At 40.9% G+C, this 17,730-nt stretch overlaps 1 long non-coding RNA gene across 1 annotated transcript; it reads left to right on the forward strand.

Moving 5' to 3' along the window:
* The first annotated feature begins 633 nt into the window (after nt 1–633).
* LOC118214912 lies at nt 634–4,972 on the forward strand. The gene is made up of 2 exons (XR_004762715.1): nt 634–1,148; nt 3,295–4,972. It is a non-coding gene; the product is annotated as an uncharacterized LOC118214912 (long non-coding RNA).
* Nucleotides 4,973–17,730: the final 12,758 nt, after the last annotated feature.

The raw sequence follows: 17,730 nt of genomic DNA on the forward strand, positions 1-17,730 counted from the left end.
CGAGGCAAGTGAGAAGCAGCTACAGATGTTCAGAGTCAAGCCTGTGATTTCACTATAAAATCTTTCACCACTTATTCACGTGCAAGTTATATATTGACTGCCAGCCCCCCCCCCACCCCCACCCCCCCAAAGCACTGATAAATTATCTGTTTAAACAAAACTGCAAACTGTACTTTCATATGGACTTTAATATCCATTTAAAATAATGTTTTGTTTGCATTTATTTTTATTTAGGTAGTCTGTATTAGACTGTGAAAGGATACCAAGGTTAGCATGCGCCAGTGATAGCCTCCAGATGTACAGATGAAGTTTGCCTCAAATGAAATAATGCACCTATACGAGCTTCAGTCTGAGTTTTTAAGGTGACTTTTTTCTTCTAATTTATGTCTGTGCCTTAATGAAAGTATATTTTAACTAAATAATGTAGGGTGCAAGAATGCTGAATGTCACAGTCCTTCTAATATCAACTCCACTGAGATGGCTACAAATACTTTAATAATCTATACATGGATTGGTGTTACAAACAAACATACAAACAAACAAATAAATAAATAAATTGGTCTCACCAAGTCAGTAAATTGTGCTGATCTCCTTTGAAATGCTGCAGGCTAGAAGCAATCAATTGTAGTCCACAGTTTTGCCCGCTCTAAATTAGGGCCTATTCTGAATTAGGGCCTACTCTAAAAGCAATGAAGCTTGGTGAGTCTGTGGTTCGTGCTGGATCGTGAGGGAGACAGCGCAATTTAAACTACTGCTACTAACTAATCAAATAGTGCCGTGTTACAAAACAGTTGTTTCATGACTATGAGTGAAATCTATAAAACAAAGTGTTCCGCGTGTCAACAACTTTGCTTGCTTGTGAGATCTACTTGTTTGTTTTAATGGCCGCAATGTCGTATTTGCTCCCGAAAAAATATTCCACGGCACCGGTACATTAGTTTCCAACAATATAACTTGCCATTGACCTCATCTGAGAGAGCCATGGAGAGGAAAATATGAGCAAAATGGCAGGGGAAAAAACATGGATGTTGGACACGAATGGAAGACCTGTTTATTGAACTTTGGAAGACCAGTGTTAGTGGGCTATCCTCAAGAGACCAAGCAACCAAGGAAAAGCAACGATAGCTATAAGCAACGCATTTCAAGCGGTAGGTCTAACCCGAAGTAACATGCTGTAGCCTGCAGTAACAGTTAAGTAGTTTAAGCCTTATGAACGAGCACGATAGCTTAATATAAATATAACTCATAACTGTAAGCAAAGTACTGGTGTGGGGACATCTGGAATGGACGACTCTCCTTGTGACTCGCGGACATATATTTACACCCAGTGTAAACACGCTTACAAAGTAATTGCATGCGTGGCATATGCTGTTATTTTCTTGTTATGTTATGACACTGTTTTTCCGGTACCGGTACTAGTATACGTCCAGAAACGTGAAGAAAGTCGCGCTTGTTGATTGGTTTTCCGGTTGTGGCCTGTGCAACAGCGAATAACACTGTGGCAAAACTTAAAAAGAAAGTTTAACATGCGCTTCTTCAATTTATAATTGATGTATACACAATTCTTGTTACGCAGTTTTAATAGTATGGTAGTATTTTTTTAATAGTATGATTCGGAGTTCATGTTGGCCTTATCTCAGTAACAAATAACTATGCAGGCTGTTTAATGTATTATGGATTAAATGCTTCAGGGGTTTTTTTTTTTTTGCGATGAAAAGGCTTGGGGCGTGTCTGGTTTATGCGAGAATCTCCACTACTCGGTTTGCAGTTTCTCGTTTCTTTCATGATATTTTCAGTTGAAGAAATATAGGCTATATATATAATGGGTACTGGAATCTGTGCATGCAGCTATCATACAGGATCAAATAAGAATGCATCATTTTGTATGTAATATTTCAACAAATGCTAAGCAGACTGAGTAATAATGTCTATCTAAAGAGCATGGCAATTACTCTGTACTCAATGCCCTTTTAATGAGTCATTTGCTGAAACAGGCTACAGGCTTTTCAGTGACTGTTTTTTTTTTTTTTTTTTTTTGGATAGTCATTTTATTATTTTCTTTCCCTAACCTTCTTTAAGGTACAGTCTAATTTACTTCATAATATACAGTCTGCTGCAGTCATCACAATTACTAGGCGTAGTATAACCATGAACAGTGAATGCCACTTTCACCAAGGAGGCAGACTACCCCTGGTTATACTTCATTACCTATGATTTGCTCGGGTATTAACAAGAACCCAAACAAATTGCTTGGAAAGGCAAATACACCGGGTTTGGAAAAATAATGTGAATGTTTGAGCTTTTGATTGCAAATGGTAACCGAAGAGAGTGAGAATTGCTGTTGGAATAGGTTGGAGCTTTACATTACCAAGTGGAGTACAGAGCACTTGTTCTTACCCCCACCCCCCATCCGCCCCCGTCCCTTTACCCCCCCCCCCCCCCCCGTCACCATCCCCTCTCCTCAGGTAGTTCTTTCTTCGTCAGGATTTACAATCGTGACAGGAGCAGAGAACCAATGTTGCCTTTTTTTGTTACACTTGGATATTTCTGTGCTGGCAAACTTTGGCGCCTTTACAAAACAGTCAAAAAGTTGACAAAGAATGCTACAGTGTGGACTTCATTAATGAATGTATTGCCCTTGGACCACTACTACTAATGCTGTTCTCATTGTCGTTTGTCCTTACGTTTTTATTATTGCAGGAAGCAATGCAATTTCTACAAACAATGTTCCATCTGTTGCTTCATTACAATGTGAAATAATTATAGTTTAAGGATACTTTTCATTGATGATTTTATTGTGCTTTGTATTTAAAAAGACCAGTTTTCTGCTAGCCAGAAATACAGAGAAACCACGGGCCTGTTTGCATCAGGGAGTGTCTGTCTTCATCTCTGGATTCTGAACAGAACTGGGGCAGTTAAAAAAAAAAAAAATGCCAATGGAGATTATTTTACAAAGTTTACTTCATGCTGGCTGTACAAGATTTTGAATATGGTGATTCATGTAATATCAAATTGTGCTTTGTTCTGTCAAAATGTTTCCCTCCCTTAATTTAAAACCTTTTCTTTCAATGTATGTTGTTTTATTGAATTTGAATTAGTCATCAGTTCTGTTTTTTGGCAGTGATGGATTATTTAATGACTTTTAGTCCAGTCAAATTAGCAGTTTTATGAAACTTTAATACCTGTATTTTTTATGCTCATTGATTGTGGAATGAGAAATCTTAACTGATTTGCTACTCTCGCCCCCCCCCCCCTTGTCTTGACAAATGTGCTCATCTTCGGAGGCTTGTTCAGGAGGACGCCGATTCTTAGACATTGTGCCGTCGGACTGAGCCAATAATGGGGCTCGCACGGATGGCTTCGGGCAGCCGCTGTCACATGATGTGGTGGCGAACGTCCTGCCTACGTTAACCACCACCACCTCTGGGTGACAGTAATGTCCGGATGTGTGTAATGCTGTAGCGCTCTTCAGTACTGGCAAGGGTCAGAATTCCATTCCAGAATCTGAGGTGTTGGTTCACCAAGGGCTAATCCTTGGAACCCACCATCCAGGAGCCAACGTTGACATGTTAATGTAATGCAGAACTAATAAGCAGTAGACTGTGTAAGCTGCCTTATTTCGCATTTCGGGGGGATTTGAGTATGAACACTGGATATTAACCACTAATAGCAGGCGGGTTGCATTTCATAAGACGTGGCTTAGTCTTGATTTGACTTGACGTGTTTCGCAATTCTCTCTTAATAAGCGTTTCACTCTGCCCTTGACTCCACTTCTTGCCATGGCTATTGACTGCCCTTCCTTTTCCGCAGTCAGTTGAAGTGCAGTTTTGTTTGGTAATGTGTCAAGAGCCTTGCAGGGAGGGGCCTCTTAGTGGGGGAAAAAATATTTTTTCTTTTGTTCTCCGTGTCATTTAAATCCTTCTACTGCAGTCAGAGCAAAGCCTTAGCTGACCACTTTAAAAATTTTTTTTTTTTTTTTTTTTTTTTTTGCAAACTTCCAACAAAGGTTAGGGCAGCACACAGCAACTGGATCAAATTCCTTAAGTACAGTCAGGGATACTTTAAACAGTCTCCAGTGTTCCCCTTAAAAGGTCATTGAGCAAATGTTAAACTCCAGCCAATGCACAAAAGAGTCAAGCAACAATAGAAACTAAACTTTTCACACACAGATGCTGTCAAGGATAGGGAACTGACACACAGCCTCAGGAATACATCCCTGAGAAATTCTATAATGATTTAATTCTAATTTAATTCTTAACTCTTTAGAATGGTATCAAGAAAGAAAGAAAGAAAGAAAAAGAAAGAAAAAGAAAGAAAAAGGAAAGAAAACACCATTGAAGGAAGGAAGAAAGAAAGAAGGAAAGCAGGGAAGAAAGAGAAAAAAAACGCCACTGATAATATTTAGTTTGAATATCCACTGGAGAGAGCTACATTAAGACCTGCTTCTGCATGCACACATTTTATTTCTTTTCATTTAGATTCTGTACACAGCACAGCGTTTGGTTTGCACAGACATATTTTATTTTGTAATGGCACGGCAAGCTGTCAGCGATTCGAGTTGTTTCTGTATTAAGACAGAACACTATCCAGGGGTTTGAAAAATGTCCTCATATCAAGCCCGTGGTATGTGACGAGCTGAAGTTTCTTTCTGAAATTTTGCTGCTACGGCCGTGGCTGTTTTTCCCCTCATATTGTTATGATCCATTTCCCTTCATTGGTCTCCAATAAGCTTTTGTATTCTTTGCAGAACCCCACTCTGAAATTGCTTTCCATTGCAACTTACTTAGCCCATTAATGTAAGCTATTACTGAGCTCGCATGTTTCTATGGCAACAAAACTGATAAAGTGCACCAGGAGACTGAAATGATAGATTGCATGTGCATGCTGTGTCATATCCAATTAACTCAAATTGACTGTGTACCACATTATGCCACTGCTCTGAGGAAGATCAATAAATATGGACAGAACCCAACAAGGTTCTCCTAGTGTTTTTTCCCCCATCCAATGGGGGCGGGGGGGGGGAGAACAGAGACAGATCATGCTACCGTGATGTGTTCTCGCAGCTAAGAGGGGGGCAGGTGCTGCATAGACACCATTCAGACTTGGCCTATTCAGTCCAAAACTCTTCTAACGCTCAATTCATGCATAGCAAAACACCATCTGCTCCTGTTTCGCCTCAAGCAATCACAGCTGACCGAGAAAAAAAAAGAAAAGAAAAAAAACGCACGACAACAGCTGTTGCGAAACAAAAGGCAAACAAAGGAAGCCAGGGAAAGGTTAGACACAAGTTCGGTGTGTAAAAAAAAAAAAAAATTATGTGAAGCTGGTGACTAAAACTGCTGGGTTTCAGATGTTCAGAGGTTTAAAAAAAAAAAAAAAAAAAAACAAGAAATTAAGTGTACAATATTGGGCAAAGCCAAGGGACAGGGTTAAACACTCAACATTTAATCCATCTGTCAGTGACAAGACACAAAGCCCCAATAGGTCAGTTGATAATAAATGGCTGGAAATGCGGGGCTACCTACAGTCATCTCCGCCCTTTCTGCTTAGGGTGAGAAAATTAATGAGGCACCTGAAAATCAAATGGAAACAGTCCTGACTTTAGGTTAATGGGGAGAGGTGCTGGCTTTGACCCTGTAAACCGACAAGTTTTCCAGAAAGGAACCCTGAGGGAGAAGCAGGGGGGAAATCCCGGGTTTGTTTAAGGATTTTAGCGACTGTGCCCTCGCTTGTGGGACCGGCAATTAAACAGAGTGTGATGACGGTGGAAGCCTGTCACATGCATGTACACCGTAATGCCTTTCACAAAGGGAACATACATGTAAGCTGAGGTACATACAACTTAAAGTTAATACGGTTTATGGATGCATAGACCTTCATTATTAAATTAATGTAAAGCAGACACATATAGCATATGAACATATAGAAAATACAAAGCGCATAAACCTTTCTAACAAAATGTGGTAAGGTAGCAAGATGATTAAAAATGTATCTATCTATGTAAAAACAGTTTTAAGTGTGTATTTAAGAAAAATGAAGTGACAATAAAGCCTTTTTACGTTAGCTTTGCTCAGGACAGCCAGAGATCTCCGGTATTGCTGTGTTACCCAGCTCTCTCTCTCTTTGTTGACCTGCAGTGTGATTTGCATCATCCCTTCTCTCTTTTTTTTGGGGGGGGGATGCCCCCCCCCCCCCCCACCGTAATGTACGGTGGCTGACCTGCAGGCGGGGCGATGGGGAGGTGTCATGGACTCCCCAACAGCTTGCATGCCTTCAGATCTCCGGCCTGGCAGATTGCACTCTCAGCCGCCGCTGCTGTTTCTCATGAACATTAGCACACCGTCCTGGCCCTGGGACACCGCCCACGAGGGTGGTCATTATCACAGCGCCGACTGTGGGGCGCGACAACTACTTCAGAGACACAAACACTGCCCGTTGGGTGTTCCAAGGCCAGAGTATTAGTCTTTATTCTTATTTAAACAAGACGGCTGGTGCCTTTGTCCAAATTTGTACACTTTTCATATAAATACAGTGTATGTGTGTGTGTGTGTATATATATATATATATATGAGAGAGAGAGAGAGGCTTTCCAAAGGATATTTTTCAATGAGCCGCCATGTTTGGCCTCTTCTGCAAACTGATTTTATTCTTCCCCATTCAAACACTGTTGACCTTCTCAAATTGTATTCTCTGGCAGTACTGCTAAGAGCTGCCAATTGTCTAATCTCGTCGGTAGTTTTTTTTTTTTTTTTTATTTAAAAAAAAAAAAAAAAAAAACATTGTAAAGTGCAACTAATTTCCTTTTAATGCTTGCATGGTTAATAATGAGCTTGATAAGGTGTAATTGGATATGCTGCCTCCGGTTTCACAACCACCATGGTTGACTGCTCTGGCTGAAGCACAAAATTTCAGTCTCTGAGGTCATACATGGTGTTTTTCTTCTTTTGTTTAGGTTTATTTAGGCTTCCTGTAACTTTCTTTTCTGTAGTATCGATGGGCATTGGGGAGAGATGAGGGGGAGAATGCCTTGATCCACTTTTTTTATTTTTGTTTAATTTGTGAATCCCAACACAATCCTCCCCCCCCCCCCCAAGTATAATATGCTTAACGCAGAGACCCAGAATTCATTATTCCTTTGCCGGGAGGGTCAGTCACTCTCGAGGAGAACAAGTGTGGGTTGTGTTTCTGTCAAAAGAGGTTTAGTGCTTGACCTGAGAATTCATTCAGTGCTCGGAGTGAGCCATTGTTTGTGCTCTCTCATTGTTTGTACATTAGAGGAGAGGGAGAGGGGCTGGGGAAGGGAGAGAAGGCTGGGGAGGTTGTGTTCGCCCCGTGGACAGTACAGCACCCTCCACACCTTCACATTAGAATAACCTCCTTACCGCTCGGTTGTTCACACACGCACACACACACACAGACACGCATGCTTGCACATGCGCGTGCACACACAAAAAAATACACACATAGCCATTCAAATTGGTTTCTTCCCAGCATAAACCAGTAAAATAAACATAGCCTTCACATCCAAATGTAGCTCTTGCCCAGAATACCTCAGCCATTCCAGAAAACACAGCTCTGATCTTGCGTGTCTACATACCCATATTACGGTGACTTTGGATTTTTATAGTGGTCTGTATGTTATAGCAAGCACATAAACTTACATGTTATTTGAGGTTTACAGTATATGCTGTAGCAGGATTTGGCTGGGAAAGTTCCCTCCAGAACTGGCACAGTAGTCAAAAGAAAGGAAAAATAACATTAATCATCTTAAAATATTTTCATAACTTGTTCATTTTTGTAAGGCATTAAGCAAATGACCAACTTATTGCTTCCTGAAAAAGACTTGAGCAAGAAAAACACTCTTGCGAGTTACTTCACTTAAGACCTGACCCTGGCTTGAAATATGCACTTTTTAAATCTGGTTTTGTATATGCAGCCAATGCTCACATGAAGAGGTGGAACAAATAGGCCAACCGTATTGACCAGCATATGGAATTACAGCTTTAAACTGATTTTTTTTGGAGTGGACAGCAATGAGTTTTTTTAATGCGATGCTGATGAAATTGATTCAACATTGAAATGTCATTTTATGGCAATTTACACTTATTTCCAAATGAATCACATGATAAAAATTCAAGTTTAACTCAAGTTAAACTGAAATGGCATTCATGTTTAAATACATGTGTGAATATCACCACACGTTTGCAGAAATTTCTGCTGTTTTATTTTTATTTTTGTTTCTTTTCCTCAATGCCCTTATGAAAATGGAGCTTGTAAGCTGCTGTATTTGCATGTGTGCATGTGGGTCTATTGTTTCTTACATCTGGGAAATTAATATACAAAAATGAAACCCCTTTAAACGTATATACTGCGGACTATAATTATAATTAGTCTCCCATGCCTGTAGTGCTGAATAATGGGCTTTTTTTTATATAAAGGGAAACGTCATACAATGGAAACTCCAGACAAAGTGAAGGTGTGTGTCTCTCAGGTGTGCGTAAGTCCTGTGTTGCGTAAGTGTGTGACACAGGCGCTGTGTGTGTAAAAAGCACTTCAGTTCCTTAGAATTGGGACCTTGATGACCTCGCAGCCCAGTGATACTACATATGCATGATAAAACATTTGAGGCAAATATCCATGTTTATGTAGTTTTACTTATTTCCCCTTCCTTATGCAATGAACTGAGTTGGGACAGTCAATTTAGTAAGTGCTCTGACAATCGATGGTGTCCATGTTTAATTAGGCCCCCACAGTGAAGTGATTTCTAATACCCATCCTTACTTTTCGAGCTTTAGTTCTCCTTTCTGTGTCCATATCTTATATCAGAGTGACTGTAGTGTAGATTAGCGATGCAAAGTATGATGGAGCTTGGTGGAGTCTTTGCTTTCAGTGTAACTTGAAGCAGCAGCTTAATCAGAATGTGATTCAAATCTGTCTTTTGCTTCCGTGCGATTCAGGGAAGAGGTCAGTCTGTTTATCATGTTGGCCCTAATTTGCTGTTTTTGTGTTCATAATCTAATCCGGCATCATCAATCAGTGTTTCCCTGACAGGCACTGTTTCCCCAACTTCCTGTTCACGCAGTTCCAAAGCCCTCCCATGTATAGGACAACACATCTTTTCTTACCTCTTTACATTCAGACTTGTGGGCTTCCTTCCAATAAAAATGGAAGTTTGGTAGGAACTAGAATCTCATTGAGAGTGACTGTGGAATGTGCATTGGCCTCAACACTACACTGCTTGTAACATTAACTGCAACGGCATTAACTCAGTCACGTCCAGCAGCGATTTTCTTTTTACATTTCTCCTTTAAACATTAAATTATTGTATCACCAACAATTATGCAGGTGGGGGGGGGGGGGGGGGGGGGAAATCCTCTTTATATACACAGGAGATGCATATGGTTTTACATTTGAGTGATTATTTTTTTATTGCCACATTGGACTCAGATATTTGTTATATTCAGGTAGAATGAGGCTCCATGAAGCTCATAATGGGAGGTACTATAATGTGCTGTTAATAATTACTGAATCAATAAAGCCATCAAAAGATTTCGCTACCATGGGAAAACATTAAATGGGGAGGAGGTGTAATTGGTTTGACTGTGTGAGTCACTGATTACACACGGTAGCTCTACAAATTCGGAGGTGCAGAAAACCTCACTTTCTAATCACTAGGTATATTGTTCAGAATATGTACTTGCTTGGTATTAATGTGTATATTTAACCACATGTATTAATAAGCAGGCATTGCTGAAGGATGTGTTAATTGTCACTGAATTATTTACTTACCTCATGTGAAATGATCACAATGCACCGTTTAAAAGAAATCTGTTTTAGCACCATTATGCTTTGCTAAAGCATGCTTTATGGTAAAAGATACATACTCATTAGTTATTTAAGGATGGTATTTTTAAGGAGGTGTGGAGTAAAGTCTTTATCAGAACTGGGGGATCTTTCCAGTGCTAACATCATTTCATGTTAATGTCCAACTGAGAATCAAGCAAATAATTCCCTGCCCATTCTGCGGTGTTGAAATGCAAGAGAAAATTCAACTGATGCAGGATGAGATGAGAATTTGTGTTGACCTTTATTTAGCTAAGAGCTTAGGGTACTTTGCGGAATTACACATTAAATACAGTTTCTTTATGAAAAGGTCAAGTTGCTGAAATATCAGGCTCTGTATTTTTTTATTTTTTATTACCAGTAGTAGTAGACCCCTTGCTGATGTTGCATCAGGGAAATGCAGAAAATAAAGAAGGACTATATCAAGAATTTTTTTTGTCTGAAACAGTCAGTGTCTTACGGTGTTGCTGGTATTACCCAGCAGCCATTGCAGTTCTCTTGCAGCGTGTGCATTTTGTATTCATACGGCTATGATGCTGCTTTGTTTTCAGCTCAGCAGGTGCTTTCTACAGAATATGAGGGTACAGTGATGACACCAGTTTTTTTCCCCCCAACATTCAATACATCATTCCTACTGTTCTTATAAGAATATACATCTGACAAGGTACCTGATAACGGTGTTTTCAGCAGCACGAAAAGCAAATTACTGTAGTTATTTTGTGTAGTTCCGAATTTCAGAGGCAAGGCCAGATCTGAGCGAGCCTTGCTGCTGAGGTGCAGCGCAGAAGAGCGGTGTAGGCTTATTTCCTGTTTTCTGCCTTTGTCAGAGTGGCATTAAATCATATTTATTTCCTCTGTGGGTCAATGAATGTGTTATGGGGAGATGGGAGGGGGAGGGGGGGGGGTCACTGGATTGTAGTGTGAGCTTTAAGTTGAAATGATGCAGACACCATAACAAATGCAAAATGTGTTCATTGAGTCAGGGACAAACTGACCTGGGGACAGATATACTTTCTAGTGCATTTCCTGTTTACTTTATGTGCTGGTATTATTTTAATGCAGGAAAAAGCCTAGATATAAACACACTGGTTTGATGACGGAATTATTTAAGCCTAATTTCACTGATGCACATAGAATGTGAGTCATAAAATGTATTTTATTAGTGGTTGCGACATGGACGTAACTGACCTTAAATAAAGTGACCTTAAATTAATTAGCTGTTTATCTGCATTCAGTAACATGTAGTTCTCTGAAAAGGTACGATGTTGGGTATAACTTTAGTAGTGGAGGTGTATTAAAAACAATGTGCTTATAAATGACAATGTTTACGAGGATTAAACCACAGCGATTTGTTTTTCATTTTAAAAGGTTATCCTCTCTGAATATACGGTGTTGGCCTTTACTGTATGTCTCTGGCTGAACCCATTTTGGGATACATTTTCATGTGCACTGGAAAAAATGGCTTCACTGGTCCCCAGACAGCTGTTGCTCATAAGACCACAAAGTCATGTAGTGACTGGATTTGCATTATCTTTGCATTACCAGTGTGTGACTGACCCGCTGGTGCATGGATTTAAATAGCACCTCTCACAGTATTCCCTCAGCATCTCCTTACACGGAAAGTCAGAGACTCACAGATGTGTATATATTAAAAGATTTGTGTGTGTGTGTGCGCACGGTGTGTGCACGTGGCGTGTGTGCACGTGTGTGTGCATGTGTGTGTGTGTGCGCGGGGAAGTGCATGTGTGTGCGTGTGTCTGTGTGTGTGCATGTGTGTGCGTGTGTGTTCATGCATGTGTGTGTGTGTGCGCGCACACCCTATGTTTAAGGGTATGAGCACACACCTCCCACCATTTCTTTTGCATTGCACTTGAAACTCTTCTTTTGCACAGCTCTGACATTATTTGTGCAACCTGTGCTGGTAGAGATGAGGCTCGCTGTCCGTTTTTATTTTCTGTTACCCAATTATACTGCTCCGTCTGACAGACAGTGCCGTCAGAATGAGGTGATTGGACGCGGGGTGAATTGCCTGTTCTTTGATAATGGTTTAGAACACCATTTGTCATGTGTACACCCCAGTGAATGGTCATAAAACCATGTTATATTGCTCCCTGTCAAAGTTGATGTCCTAGGTATTTCATCGTATACAGTGGTTGGGGAAAGAAGCTGTCACTGCATCAGTTGTGTTGTGGCGATTATGTATTACCTCTTATGGTGAGCTAGAAATATAAACAGTCTTCCTTTACAGAATTTGCAGAGTCCTTTAGACTCTGGAACATCTTCTGAAGGTTATTAAAGTGGTGAAGAAGTTCTGTTCTCTAAAGTGTGTGTTTTTCTGTGCACTATGTACAATGTAGTATGCAGTATGTAGCATGTGGTAAGAAATCATGTTTTGGAATAAAAAATTGAATGCACATGGGATGTTTAATGACATTTGGTATGTAATGGTAATGTAAACTCAGTGTTGTAAATCTCCAACAACGAAAGAAAAACATTTATGTTCCTGTCATAAGTGATAAAGTAGTGTAGCGATTCGAAATCCTTTACAAAGTTTTCCTGGGTGATAAATCATTTATCTGGCCTTGGACTCCAAAACACCCTTGTAGACGTTAGCAGTAAATATACAGTTAATGAATCTTTGGAGAAATTCCTGTTTAAGATGTTAGTCGCAGGATTTACAGCCAGCCAAGAGAACTGGGGTCTATTGCTAATGCTGTACCATGCCAGACGTCCAGTCCAATGTTCTCCAGATACAAGATATTATATTTCTCAGTGGTGCAATCAATACATCATGCTGCATCTCAAATGTAGTCTCGGACTGCATGGCAGCAATCACTTTAAAAGAAAAGGTCACAAATACTTTAAAATTCATTGCAGCAATAAAGAAACGAGCAGATCTTTATATGTTATGTGCAGCCTCCCTCCCTCCCTCTCTTTTAGATTTGGTGATTCACTGCTGTGATTCTGAAAAAGATTTTCATTCTGTGATTTTAATTTTCTGTTTTCGGTGTAATAAAAACTGACACGAGTGTGCCTCAGGCAGAGACATCTAATGAGAAAATGAAATTAGTTTTTCAGTTGGCTGATCAGAAACATTGTATATTTAACAAGCATTTATTTGAGGTGTGTGTGTGTGTGTGTGTGTGTGTAGGGGGTGGGGGGGATGTATTTCCAACTGTTACAGACAAAAAACAAAACTGGCATTACGCAGTACTTCACTACAAAGCTCTTTCCACAATTAATGCACTGTATACCATATTCTAGTGCGGAGCTGTGGCCCAATTAACCATACACCGACACGCAATTCGTTTCAGTTACACTTTACCTGACCTTCCGCGAGCTTTTGGTGATTCTGTTTGAAATGAATGGCTGTCATGGTTTGTGGCCACGGTTGGTACAATATGTTCCATAAGACCTCAGGCTCCTGATCCCAGTGGCATTTAAAGAGTATACATATCCGCTACGCTCGCGTGTCCTGTGGGTCCGAAGGAACCTGTGGCTGCCCGGGAAGCTAAAATTAAATCTGCTTCGGGATTTGTTGGTCGTATTTCTATAGTGGACAGGAGTTGATTCATATTTTTTTTTGGGGGGCATTGGCAAAGAGACACTGCATACCACCATTTTGTCTTTTGTTATTGATGTATTTCTTACAGGGATTGGAATCCAGGTTTACACCTTTTTATTAGTCACTTGATTACTTCCCTCTGTTCATAGTGGGATTATTTCATCCTATGTGCAGTGTCGATGTTTAATATAATTTCTTTATTAAGCCTTGGTAAATTTCAGTCTTTGAATGTTCTGCTTTTTTTCCTCTCTCTTTTGTTACTGGAAGCTACAGTATTACAGACATTTTCAGTAGCGGTAGCTTTTTGTTCCAAAGGCGCTCAGGGGACTGATCTTCTTTGGATAAATGGGAGCACAAAAGTAAAAAGGGGGGGTGAGGGGGTGGCTGGGGGGGGGGGGTGAGGGAAGAAAGAAATCATTGCATATTTCTCACGCTGCCATTTTTGGATCTAATTTGTCATCAGCCAGAACAAAAGGATGGAGAACTTGTTTATTACTGTTCTTTTCACGCCTTTTTCTCTTCTGTTCTCCTGGGGGACAACCTGCTGTGATAACATTTGTTTAATAAAAAAAAAAAAAAAAAAAAAAAAACTCTCTCCCTGTCTGTGTTGGCACGCAGAGACATTTAATTAATACAATTGCGTTTACAGACAGATCGCTGAACGTGTAACAAGACGGGCAGAAGAATGAACCCCCCCCGATTCCGGTTTTTAAAATGTCAGCGAGTGCATGCTCCCCCCTGGATGACAGCTCGGGGCACATACCACACAATGTGTGAGGTGAGCGGGTACAGTACTTATGGAAACAAGCAATTAATCAGAATTGGGGGGGGGGGGGGCGTGTTCTGTGGAACAGAGTGGCAGCATCCGTCCCTGTCGCGAGGGAGCATGTGAAGTGCATTGTGGGTGATTTTCAGAAGAATGCGAGCGGTCACGCAAGCTCAACTTGTAGTACGGTCACTTGTCAATTTTCTGTTGGGATGAAGTACTGCTGCTTAATCGTTGGTGCATCTTACCTGTACCAAGCTCTGTGGCTATTGTCCTCAGAAGTAATATGGTAAATACTAGGTCAGGAGTTGAGTATCTGTTTTCAGAATGGCACTGATCTGTGCTTTTTTATTTTGTTATGGGCAGTGCTGCTCAGGCCTTTACCACACAAGCCAAAGGCAACTATGCATCCAGTGCTCTGTTGGCAAGACAGAACTTCGGTTGTTTCATTACAAAACCACGCTCATAGGACTGGCATGATTTTTGAAACATCTGCCTTTTATTTGTTTTGGTTTTGTCTCAGTTTAAATACTCAATTGCATGTGTCAGTTTGGGAGACAGCCTGTTAGCATGAACGTCCTCAGAAATGGATGTAGCCACTGCTTCTTTTTTTCACTTTGCAGTCCACCTGCGAAGTCATTGTGGCTGAGGACTGCAGTACACGTACAGGGATGGGCACTATTCTTTTCCGTACTGGTCCTTTGGACCACTGGGATGTTCAGTATGGTGGCCGATTTCAAATTGGCGAGAAGAAATGAAAAATAAATAAAAAGCTTAGGCAGTGTATTATTACAATATGATGTATTTTTCATCTCACCACGTTCAGATATTACACAAAAAAAGTACGATCAGACCACCACATTCATATGTGTTGAATTTGGCGCCCAAATTGGGGTCTGAACAGGCCCAATTATCTGCAAGCGCAGGCGCGTTCGTTCGCATTCAAACCCCACGCGTTTTGGAGAGTGTAGACATCTGCGGTTCTACTCCCGAAACGCTCGGCCTTGTCAGATGTTTCTTTTTCACACCTCGGACCGCAGCTGAGATGGCGCGGAGTGAAATCAGAGCAGGACCTTTCATATTCAGCTTTAGCATGCAGTCCACAGGCGCCCGATTGACCTGCTGAAGAATAATGAAATATGGACCCCTAACTAAACTGAACCCTGCCAAAACCCCAGGCAACACAAACACCTATTCTGCATCGCCCTGTGGAGCTATGGAGCTACCTATGGAGCTACCTGGAGCTACAGTTGGCACTGGCCCGGTCAGGATTTGATCAGAGGCTGTAGGGCACGTCCTTATGCCATAGCTTGGTGTCTTAACCAAATGAGCCACCCAGCAGCCCGTTGTTCAGATATTTTAAGCGTAGCTTGTTGAATAAATGCCAACCATCTTTATTTCACGAGGCGCCTTTGGCTCTTTCCCCCGGTGAACTGCCACCTCTTTATTAAAGGACCAGCTCTTTTCACTTTTCAGGGTGAAGAATGGCAAGGTAGAAATATTAATCGTATCTCTTTGACCCGACCTAGCCGCTGGTGCGCTGGTACATTTTTTGGACGGCAGGCGGGAATACATCCATTGTGCAGCTTCCATGAATTTAGATTCCTTCCCAGAACTGTAACCTATGAAAAAGCCGCTGTCCTTTTCTGCAAGCCAGGGAAAAGCCAACAGGCTACGACTGCAGGCTACATCTCCTGCATGGCTTCATCATATTCCGAATAAAAACTCACTTCCATCATCATCTCCGGTTTCTACATCGCTGGACTCGGTATCATTCTGACCCCTCCCCTTGTGAAACTGTAGTAGTGCTGCCTTTGCAACTGCTGCTTGGCAGTAGTGTTCCTTCCGTATGTTGTCATGGTTACGTATGGAAATAATTCCAGGTTTGAAAGTGAGTTAAGATGATGCAAGCCAGGAAAATGTCTAGGAAATGCATGGTTGACGAGAAATACGATTTTATTACGGTGTTCTGTCATTCAGTCCTGCCGGTTCAACTGCAGCAGCAACTACTGCCTGTAAAGTTATTTTTGTTAAACCATATGGCACATTTTGTCCGTAATAAACAAGTCATGCTGTCGCATAAAGAAATATGGATTTGCTACGGAGTGCAGCAAATGCTGTGGCACTAGTATCTCACACAGAAAGGCTGGAGAGATGCTAGGCTTTGTCCTAATGGTAAACGGGTAACGCTGCCTACATATAGGCTATTATCTTTGTTTTATCTAGCTATTAAAAAAAAGGTTATTTATGATTGCAGTATGATTAGTACAATTTCATACCCATATTTACTGATGCATATTGATATAGTTTTTTTTTTGCACTTTGTTTAAAGTGAGACAGTTATGAAAGAAAACCAGAAATTTGGAAAATGAAGAGCCAAACTGGGCCACTTGCGACGTTGCTCTGGTTGCCATAGCCCCACATTGGGCCTTTGGGCCATGCTTGTTGTTGGATCCTATAGGATACAGTGCTTCTGGCAGAGAACAGGTGATCAACCTGATCAACCACAGGTGTCACCAGATAAGGAAGAAAAAAGTGTGAAACGGCTACTACACGAATTGCTTTATTGCTAAAAATGCAGCACAAATCAAACGTGACGATGTTCCTCGATTTATTAGATTTTGTATTTAGTATATTTCAGTAATGGTATTAGACCTGCAGCAGTTGTAAAGTTGGAGATTCTTTGGACTGAAGCGCTCGTGCACAAAAACGACCCAGCCAGCTTTCAGGCCCCACCCTTTCCTGTTTTCTTTCATATTATTTGATTTTCATCTTTATGACCATAAAGGGGACCCTGATGAGAATAAGGTTGATTTCATTAAATAAAAAATAAAAAAAAAAACAAAACACTAAGTCCTGTTTGATTGAATTGTATTTGCTCTTAAATTAGTTAAGTGGTTTGAGGTTTTGCCAATCCAGCGGATTGTTTTTGCTTTGAAATAACAGAAAGAAAATATTTGGATGTAATTGTAAGTTAAAGAAGAATGTTAACTGAAGCCAGCATTGTGTACGTATCTTTAAATATCGGGTTAAAATGCAAAATGTTCTGATTACACATATCTATGCATCAGATAATCTTTGGGGAAATATGTTTTCTCCTAACAATAGCATTTGTAATGTTTATGTTGCCCTTTAATGAAGGAAATAAAGCTCATTTGCAACCAGAGTCAATGGGTGGGGATCACAGGCGAGCCTGGCATTCTCCAGCATGATCAGGCCGACGGCCAAGTCTCATTGCCCATATCAGTTTTCAACAGGAACTCGGATAATGGCTTCAGCCAAGAGAGAACGTTGCTCATCGCAAGGAACGGAGATTGGACGAGCTGCACTCAACTGCGACTCTCCCTTCCATTACATTCCATTACCATTGCATTACATTACATTACAGGCAGTTAGCAGACGCTCTTATCCAGAGCGACTTACACAACATTCTGCATTCTATGTAATAGTAACGCCAGGCGCGCAGACCACCGGTTAATAGTGGTCTACGCTCCTGACGTTGTGCAGTTCCCTGCTCCTGTCTTACGTGTTTTCTTTATCTGGCGTGACCTTGAAT

The sequence above is a fragment of the Anguilla anguilla genome, chromosome 16 (assembly GCF_013347855.1).
Source record: "Anguilla anguilla isolate fAngAng1 chromosome 16, fAngAng1.pri, whole genome shotgun sequence".
Taxonomy (NCBI): Eukaryota; Metazoa; Chordata; class Actinopteri; order Anguilliformes; family Anguillidae; genus Anguilla; species Anguilla anguilla.